The sequence below is a fragment of the Panthera leo genome, chromosome F2 (assembly GCF_018350215.1).
Source record: "Panthera leo isolate Ple1 chromosome F2, P.leo_Ple1_pat1.1, whole genome shotgun sequence".
NCBI lineage: Eukaryota > Metazoa > Chordata > Mammalia > Carnivora > Felidae > Panthera > Panthera leo.
Window position 1 is genome coordinate 51279701 of NC_056695.1, and position 8737 is coordinate 51288437.

An 8737-nucleotide genomic window follows, 5' to 3' on the forward strand; every position below is an offset into this window, starting at 1 on the left:
AACATTCCAGAAAGACCAAAAAGTAAATTCAGAGGTGCTGAGGGAGAAACACATGTTTTTGTTTGTTTGTTTGTTTGTTTGTTTATATTCAAGAAACTGTCAAGGGAAAACAACAACAAAAGCCAGCATGGCTGGACTATATGAAACATGAGCAAACATTATACAAGAAAAACTGGAAAACTCTCTTAGGTCCAAATCACAGAGGACCTTGCAAGTCAAGATAAAGTATCTAAATTTTAATTTACTTATAATTGGAAATCTTTGGAATGTTTTAGGAAGTGATATAACTTGACCAGGATTATTATTTTTAAATCACTATCTCATTTGTCTTCATTGACATGCCATTTAATTCTCAAAAATCCTAGAATATTTAATGTAGGAAGTACTATACTTAGGTCTACCTAAAGGTAAGGGAAGTGAGGCTAAAAATCCATCTAAGGACTTCTCCAAATCTATATAGTCAATAAGTGACAGAGCTTAAATATTTACCTATATCTATCTCTCGACCTCCAAAACTGCACATGATTTCAGTTTGAATTGAGTCTTACTTGAAATTTTCTCACAGATCCATAGTACTAACCATCACATACAGTGTGTAAGATTCTTTTTTTTTTCAAATGGTTATTTTTGAAGGCATTTATGAGTGATAAGCTTAAATAAAGCTTCTTTTCTATTTGAGTTTTTGCACCTTGCTGTTACGCATATAAAAAGATTTTTCAATAGAAATAGAATCCAGTCCTACTTTCTTTAGGAGAAAACCTAAAATAGCTTTAAAAAAACAAACAAAAAAACTTCATTCTATCTCAATTATTTGCCACCTGTTCTCCCATTTAATCAGTCTTTCTACAGATTGATCCAAACATAATCGGAAAGCAAGTTGGAACTACTGAATTAATTTAAAAATTTCCCAGGGAATTTGGAAAGGAGCTTACTTTCCAAACTATCTGATTCCCTTTATGTAGCTATTACATTTGAAAAAAAAAAAAAGAAAAAAAGACAGACAAAATTTGAAACTGTTTTATCTAACACCAAAAGTTTAATGATAATCCACTCACCTAGAATATAGCATAAGTAAATGACAGAAAATGGAAATACTCTCACATGTACAGTTATCAAGTTAGGTGCCCTCCAGTTGGTTGACAAAACTTGCTTTTCAGAAAAGAAAAAAAGGAGCTAGGACCACCCACTTCGCCTTCCCACTTCATTCCCAAGTGAGAGGAAGGCCTCCTTCCTTGACTCCAGGAATAGCAACTAAAATATGTGTATTTTAAATAATCCAATTTCAATTTGGGAAAAAAAGGAAAAACAAGAGCAATGGCAACCCAGACAAAAATATCTCTTATTTTAAGTATATTAAATAAGAAAACATAATGCACAGAAGTTGAAATGCCAAAAAAAGAAAACGAAAACAAAAAGTCCCTCTATTTCCTAGTCTAGACCAAACCTGAGAATTGATTTTTGTAAGTGATCCCCTTAGATTTTCCATCATCTATCCATTCTAGTTAATTTTTATCCGCTCCCTAAATAACAAATCTAACTGTAACCAATATCATTTAGAAGAAAGTAGATGGCTTTCTATGAATGCCATACTTATTCTCTTAATCTCAGAAAATATATAAATTCATGCTGTAGTGTCTCAAGTCACAAACAATAGAAATGATTGGAGGCATGAAAGTGATGGAGTCAGTGCATAATTATTGGTTGCATGAGAAGAAAATAAACCTCTAATCTGAGATATTTGAAGTGTCCCAGAGAATGAAAGCAAGGCTTCTATTTAGCAATTAATCTCAACTATTTAATAGATATGCAAAGTAGCGTTAGGAAGAGTACCCTCTTCCAAGGAGAAATTGCTAGCAACAGGGAACCACCTACATTAGATTTCATATTAAAAGCTCATGAGCTATATAATGGGTGGAAGCTACAGGGAGATGGCTTTTTGGCTCCTTAGAAAAATCTTTCATACAGTGAAAGACCATTGAAAGATGAAATAGGTTGCCTCAGAAGATCATGAATTCTCTGTCACTCTGAATTGCTACAATTCTATAATAATATCCAGTAGGAATAAAGCAAGGATTTAAAATATGTGGGTATAAAATAATTCTATCTAGAGAACTGATCAAGAGAAGGGATTAAAGCAAAGGGTATAGCACTGATATTTCTTTTGTGGTAATTTAAAAACAGTAATTATGTAACTTTTATCACCTATTAAATTATCACAGATTAGGGATGCCTGGGTGGCTCAGTTGGTTGAGTCTCCGACTTTTGATTTCAACTCAGGTCATGATCCCAGGGTCCTGGGATTGAGCCCCGTGTGGCACTCTGTGCTGAGCGTGAAGCCTGCTTGGGATACTCTCTCTTGCTCCCTTTGCCCTTCTCCCCTGTTTCTCTCCCTCCCTCCCCACCTTCAAATAAAAAAAATAAATAAATTATCACAGTGATCTCACCCAGGGTAGGCAAGCATGTGAGGAAACAGGCATTCTCATACCCTGGGATGAGGAAGCAAATCAACACAATCTTTTGGGGGACAATCATCAAAATTTAAAATACTCAATCGTGCACTTGGTGTTACATATTAAGTGATGAATCACTAAATTCTACTCCTGAAGCCAATATTATACTATATGTTACTTAACTAGAATTTAGATAAAGATTTGAAACAAAAAAATAATACAATAATTATTTTATTAAATAATTTCACATCTAGGAATCTATCATACAGAAATATTTTCAGTGCTATTTACATATATGTAAAAAATGTTTATTTCTAAAAAAAAAATAGAAAATTAGAGAATATAGGTGGTCAACAAGAATGGAGAAGTTAAATGAATTATGGTGAATTTACATTACAGGATATTTTGTAGTCATTAAAAATAATGAGTTGTTTCTCTGTGTTCTAACAAGGAACAACCTCAAAGTTTACATTGTTCCGGGAAGAAATGAACACATAGCCTGATTCTATTTTAGCTTTTGTAACAACAAAACTATTGTATGTGGTTAGATTAATACTGAGAAAACTTCCTTAAAATTCATACCACACTGGGGAACCTGGGTGGCTCAGCTGGTTAAGTGTTCCACTTCAGCTCAGAGCATAATCTCACAGTTCATGAGTTCAAGCCTCTTGTCAAGCTCTGTGCTAACAGCTCAGAGCCTGGAGCCTGCTTTGGATTCTGTCTCCCCCTCTCTCTGCCCCTCCCCCATTTGTGTTCTGTCTCTCTCTCTCAAAAATAAATAAACATTAAAAAAAAAAAAAAAGAATTCATACCACTCTGTTAAGGGAGAAGAGGAGATTAAGGACAAGATTTGCACTTTTTTTCACTGTGGATACTTCACAATTGTTTAAATCATTTTTAAGAAACATTTACAACTGTTGGAGCTTTTTTGGAAGTCCATCACAATTTTAAAACTTTATCTTTGTTGTAGCCAATATTTCCTGATTGATAATCTCCAAGGGTCCTGCAAATTGTCAGATTGAGGAAGGTTATGCATTCTTGAAAAAACTGCCATTCCCTTGGACCAAAAAGCAATAATGAGAAGAAAAAAAACAAGTTATTACAAGAAGACACCTTGAATAGGGTGATTTATTATATTCTATTTCTTTCTTTATATCTTTGTGACATCATTGCTTTATACTATTTTTTTGAACATTTATCTGAGAGAGACAGACACAGGGCATGAGCGGGGGAGGGGCAGAGAGAGAGGGAGACACAGAATCCGAAGCGGGCTCCAGGCTCTGAGCTGTCAGCACAGAGCCAGATGTGGGGCTTGAACCCACGAACTGTGAGATCATTATCTGAGCTGAAGTCAGATGCTTAACTGACTGAGACACCCAGGCGCCCCATTGCTTTATACTCTTGATAAAAGTACTCCCAAACATCAAAATGAAGAAAGCAGAGAAAAATGGGATTCAAGTGTAATCTTAATTAATAGTAATTTATATGACCAAGTTGGCTTCAAGTGAGTGTTGCAAAGGAGACCTGGGAGAGAACCCTCCCAAAGTAGTAAACATGACCGTGGGATTCCAGATACATTTCCATTACTTCCCTGGTCTCCTACGTTGCACATCAAAAGCATTTAGGTCAATCATGCCAGCTTCCCTTGGTGACTCACAAGAGATTATATAAATTGTTGGTTATGCTGCAGAACTGTGCAAATGCCTGCTTAAAATAAAATTTATTTAAGGGAATAGGATTTTGGGTTGTTTTTCCAACTTCTTCATAATTTGAATTTGGCTTTAAAATACGTCATGAAAGAAAACGGCAGCAGCCATACATGACTTTATTAAAGATTTAATAGCAGTTCAGACTTTCCTAATTTCTTTGTGGTTACATCTTTTAGAACTTCAAGCTCACCGTAGCATAAATGAGACTTCTTCTTCACCACAGTGTGATGACAATGTTGCAATGATGTCATTCTCTCACTGGTGTCCATCTCTCGTTTTCTATCAAGAAGGACTGACATCAACATTCCCTTTGGCCTAGTAGAACTATCGTACTTGCACCTTACAAATGTCAACAAAGCAAGCCTGACATGAATAGTGTTAGCTCGACAATAGAAATAAAATTAGCTGCTTTTGTTATCAAATCTCAGAAGAAAGTTTTGCTGAACAATTAGAATACGAATGATCTGAATTAATTATTTCTGATTCTTCTCTGCTCCTGCTCCGAGTATATTGCTGGACCAATTTTCACATTCTCTTTACACCTTTTCGCCACAGTACAGTCGGTAACACCTCAACATAAAAACCCCTGACTCAAGGCCATTCCCTTGTAATGAGAACTCTAACAGCGGGGGCATGTGCAGACTAGAAGCTCACCACAGGCTTCCAGTGTAGACAATGGAATGCTTTAGAGTGTGTGGAAGGATTTTGCCTTTTGAATTCTCTCTTTGGGGCTACTCTCCCCTATTCTCAATTCCATCCTGTCATCCAACTTCTATCCATTTCTTTCTCTTATACAAAAAGTACTCCTTCTCCTAGAGTTTTTGTGAGTTTTCCTCATTTTTCTTTTCCCTCTTCCTTATATGAGGATATAATTAAATTGCTCAGTGCACTGGCCTCATTTCCTGAGATACATTGTTCAGACAATTTTCTCTACATTAAGACAGGTTTTCAGCACAGATATTTTCCTCTTGTTCACACTGTTACCGAAACCCAAGTTCAGATGATCATTGTCTGAAAGCCAGTACTCGAGAGACAAGTGTTGGTTGGAAAGGAAAGATTGCTTTATTCAGGAGGCTGGCAACCTGGGGAGACTGTCTAAAGGGATGTCTAAAGGCCATCTGCCAGGTTCTGGGTTAAGGAGCAGGGTTTTTCAAAGAAAAATTCAGGTAGGAGATTGTATACATATTGATGAAAGGGGCAGGAAAGCTTACTATTCATGAGGAAAAATGGAGCACGTGCATTGACCAAACATATAAAAAAAATCCTATGTTCATTTTGGGGTGGAGATTTAACATCAGAGAGAGGCAAAAATTAGCCCCTAACTTCAAGACGTTATCTTAGGATAAGGAGAAGTGTCTATGGGCATGCTCTAAGAGCTGGTATAAACAGATAGGGTCTTGTATTCCTTATGTCAAGTACAGAACACAGGGCCTTGCTTGTTCCCAGGCTGGAACCACATCAGTTGACCTTGAGTCCAGGCTTCTTCAGAGACTAATGGATTCTTCAGAGACTAGTGGATTTGTTAGCTGATTAGGGGAGGATAGTTCTCTGAAAGACAAACTTTAAATTTTCTGCTAATTTCAACCTCATTAACCCTGTGGGGCAAGGTTTTGCCACAGGATTCTATACCCTGGAGTATTACTTTCCTTGGATGCATGTCAGTCTTGCCTTAAAGTCAAAATGCCTCTTCCATCGATAGTCACTAATCCCAATGTCAGATAGGCAAATGAAGCAGATAGTGTCATTTCCCCTCAGTGAAACTGCTTATTGGAAATCTACAAATACTGCTTAGCAGTTAGTGGGCACCTACCAATGCCAGGTGCATTCACACATGCTCTCTCACTTAATCCTTCTACAAACTCTCAAATTAACTGCATTCTGTCCAGCATACGGAGAATGAAACCCAAGCCCAGAGAGGGCATATAACTTACCAAGGTTACACAGCTAGTAACTGGCAGAGCTGGGATTCAAGTTCAGGGCTCCTAAATATTTCTTACCATGCTTCCCATAATCTGTGAAACATCAAAACATCAAAAGCAGAACAAGGATATATAAAAGTATAAAAGTTCAGTTTCTACCTATCTTTTCAAGCTTTGTGGTTTTATGCTAACCTTAACCCCTCCTGGTTCAGCTTTTCCATCCATAAAATTATTTGCCACTTGACGAAGATATTTTTCAAATTTGTGAAATTATGGTTAGAGATAAGTATGGAAACTAACTGTGGTACATGTGCCTTTGTCCTTTAAAGAGTCAGAATATCTCTAATGAAAATTAATAAATACTAGAGAATATCCAATGTATGTTATTTTCCTCTAAGCATCTGTTTGTGGGATATTCAGAATGAATTTACAGTAGGCAGGAAATTGTATACAGCCTCTTAAAAAAGATATTGCAAGGGGCATCTGGGTGGCTCAGTTGGTTAAGCCTCCAACTCTTGGCTTCAGCTCAGGTCATAATCTCACAGTTTGTGAGTTTAAGCCCCACATTGAGCCCAATGTGCTGACAGTGAAGAGCCTGCTTGGCATTCTCTCTTTCCCTCTTTCTCTGCCTCTCCCCTGCTCGCACTCTCTATCTCTAAAAAATAAACTTAAAACAATTTTTGTGAGTGGTAGATGCATGTGGGCCTGGTAGGTTTGAGTCCATTCGAAATATTTCAAAACATATTGTATACTTATGATCTAATAACATCTATCGAGTAAGTTGTCATTGACAGAAGGAGATTTTTAGGAAGAAAAGCATTGTCTCATTTATGTAAGGATGACAACAGTGGGGGAAAGAGGAGATGCAAATAAGAAAATCTTTAGTCAGAATGGTAAGAAATAATATTTTCTGCCTCACCCCTCTCATGGGGAACCCTGAAAAACTTTGAAAAGGATGTGTGGCAAAGAAGAAAACATAGCAGTGGCAGTTTGCTTTAAATAAACCAAAACTCATCTTTAATATCTAGCCATATGAAATAGGTCAACTGTGGTGATCCCAATATGCTTGTATCGACACCTTATTTCAGAATGGGCACTAATGGATTTTTAGGTGCCCTAACATGGGCTTGCAGGGTTAAGTGTGATCCTTTTAAAGGAGAATAGAAACAACCAGAGGCCAGATATGTAACCAAGTGGTTTACTTATCCAGGGGAATGGCACCTTTACATACCTGGGAATGTTCTGGCAGTTGTTCTAGAAGTACCTGTCAGGTTAGCCCTGTGCTCTCTGGAATGCTGGGTGCCCCGCTGTGTAACATTGGTATGCTGCAAAGTTATCCAGCAGAGTCTATGAGCGACTCAGATGAACACCTTCCCTATCATCTCCTATGGAATGTTTACTGCCTTTTCTCTGGCGCAATGAAATGGGGAAAGAGTAGTGAAAGCAAGGGGAATAAGGAGGACGGAATTTAAAATAATCACAATCTGAAAGCTTTACCATTGCCTAACTGAAATGTGATTGAAATGTAATTGCATGCTTTGCTCACATAGTTTCAGATGAAGATTCAAACTACTATCTATATAATCATCACATGCATTAAATATAGACATTGAGTGACAAAGCTATTCAAATAGCACAGATGATGGCACTGGGACTTCGGGATTTAGTGTTGTAAGAAGTGGATCCATATCTTAGCTCAAAGATTTATTTATGGTTGATTACAATGGAGTTATTTACTTACCTTCTTCATCTCTGAAAGGGAATTAATAATTATACAAACCTTGCAGAATTGGGGGAAGTAACTAAGGTTGCTGCACCTTGTAATATGTAAAGCCCTATTAAATATGAATTACTATTGTCATTGACCAAAAAAATAAGGAGATGTTCAAATCAAGTTTAGAGGGCAATGCAATAATAATTAATGTGGGTAGTCTGATTATGAATTCTGTAGAAATACCCCATAATTTTCTCACATTTCTTCATGATACTAGTTTATAAGCAGGCATGTCCTTTCTTGCCATGAATGCTAGTTAACAGTAATTTATAGCTCATACCATATACTTTAATCTCCTTGTTGTTGTTTATTGCATATATTACCTTATGTACTTTTAGTAGCTATAAATATGTCAAACATCTAGTAATATTACCTTGCCTGGGGTTGTTTTTTATAAAAACGTCTCCAGTAGATTTTAGCATATAGCTGTCATGTCTATGATACAAATAGTATCTAAAAATGCGCCTTTCAGATCCATGATTGTGCTTCACTGATTACAGCAACCTTTTCTATTTTAGGAAAGGAAAATTCATGCCTCAAAGCAAAGGAATCAGGGCCAGACAAAGGCACAGGGAATGCAAAGTTAAAACTGTAAGGAAGGTCCGCTTTTTGCTCATATCCATGAACCTGACATACAAGGACTATTTCATCCTGCTTTTTTGGAGCAGCAAACAAGGAATCAACTTGAAAGGATTTATTGAAGCTTCTTCCTTGGGTTCCACAGCAGCTTTTTCCAAAATGTGCTCAAATACAAAATAGTTTCCAGAGCTCCTCATGGGGGAGAAAACATAGAGGAGGGTTCTGTTTTCAAATAAAGATCCAACATTCCAATTCTTCTCCGAGATTAACAGCTATCAGCATCTTTACGTCTCCGTAAAATCCTAT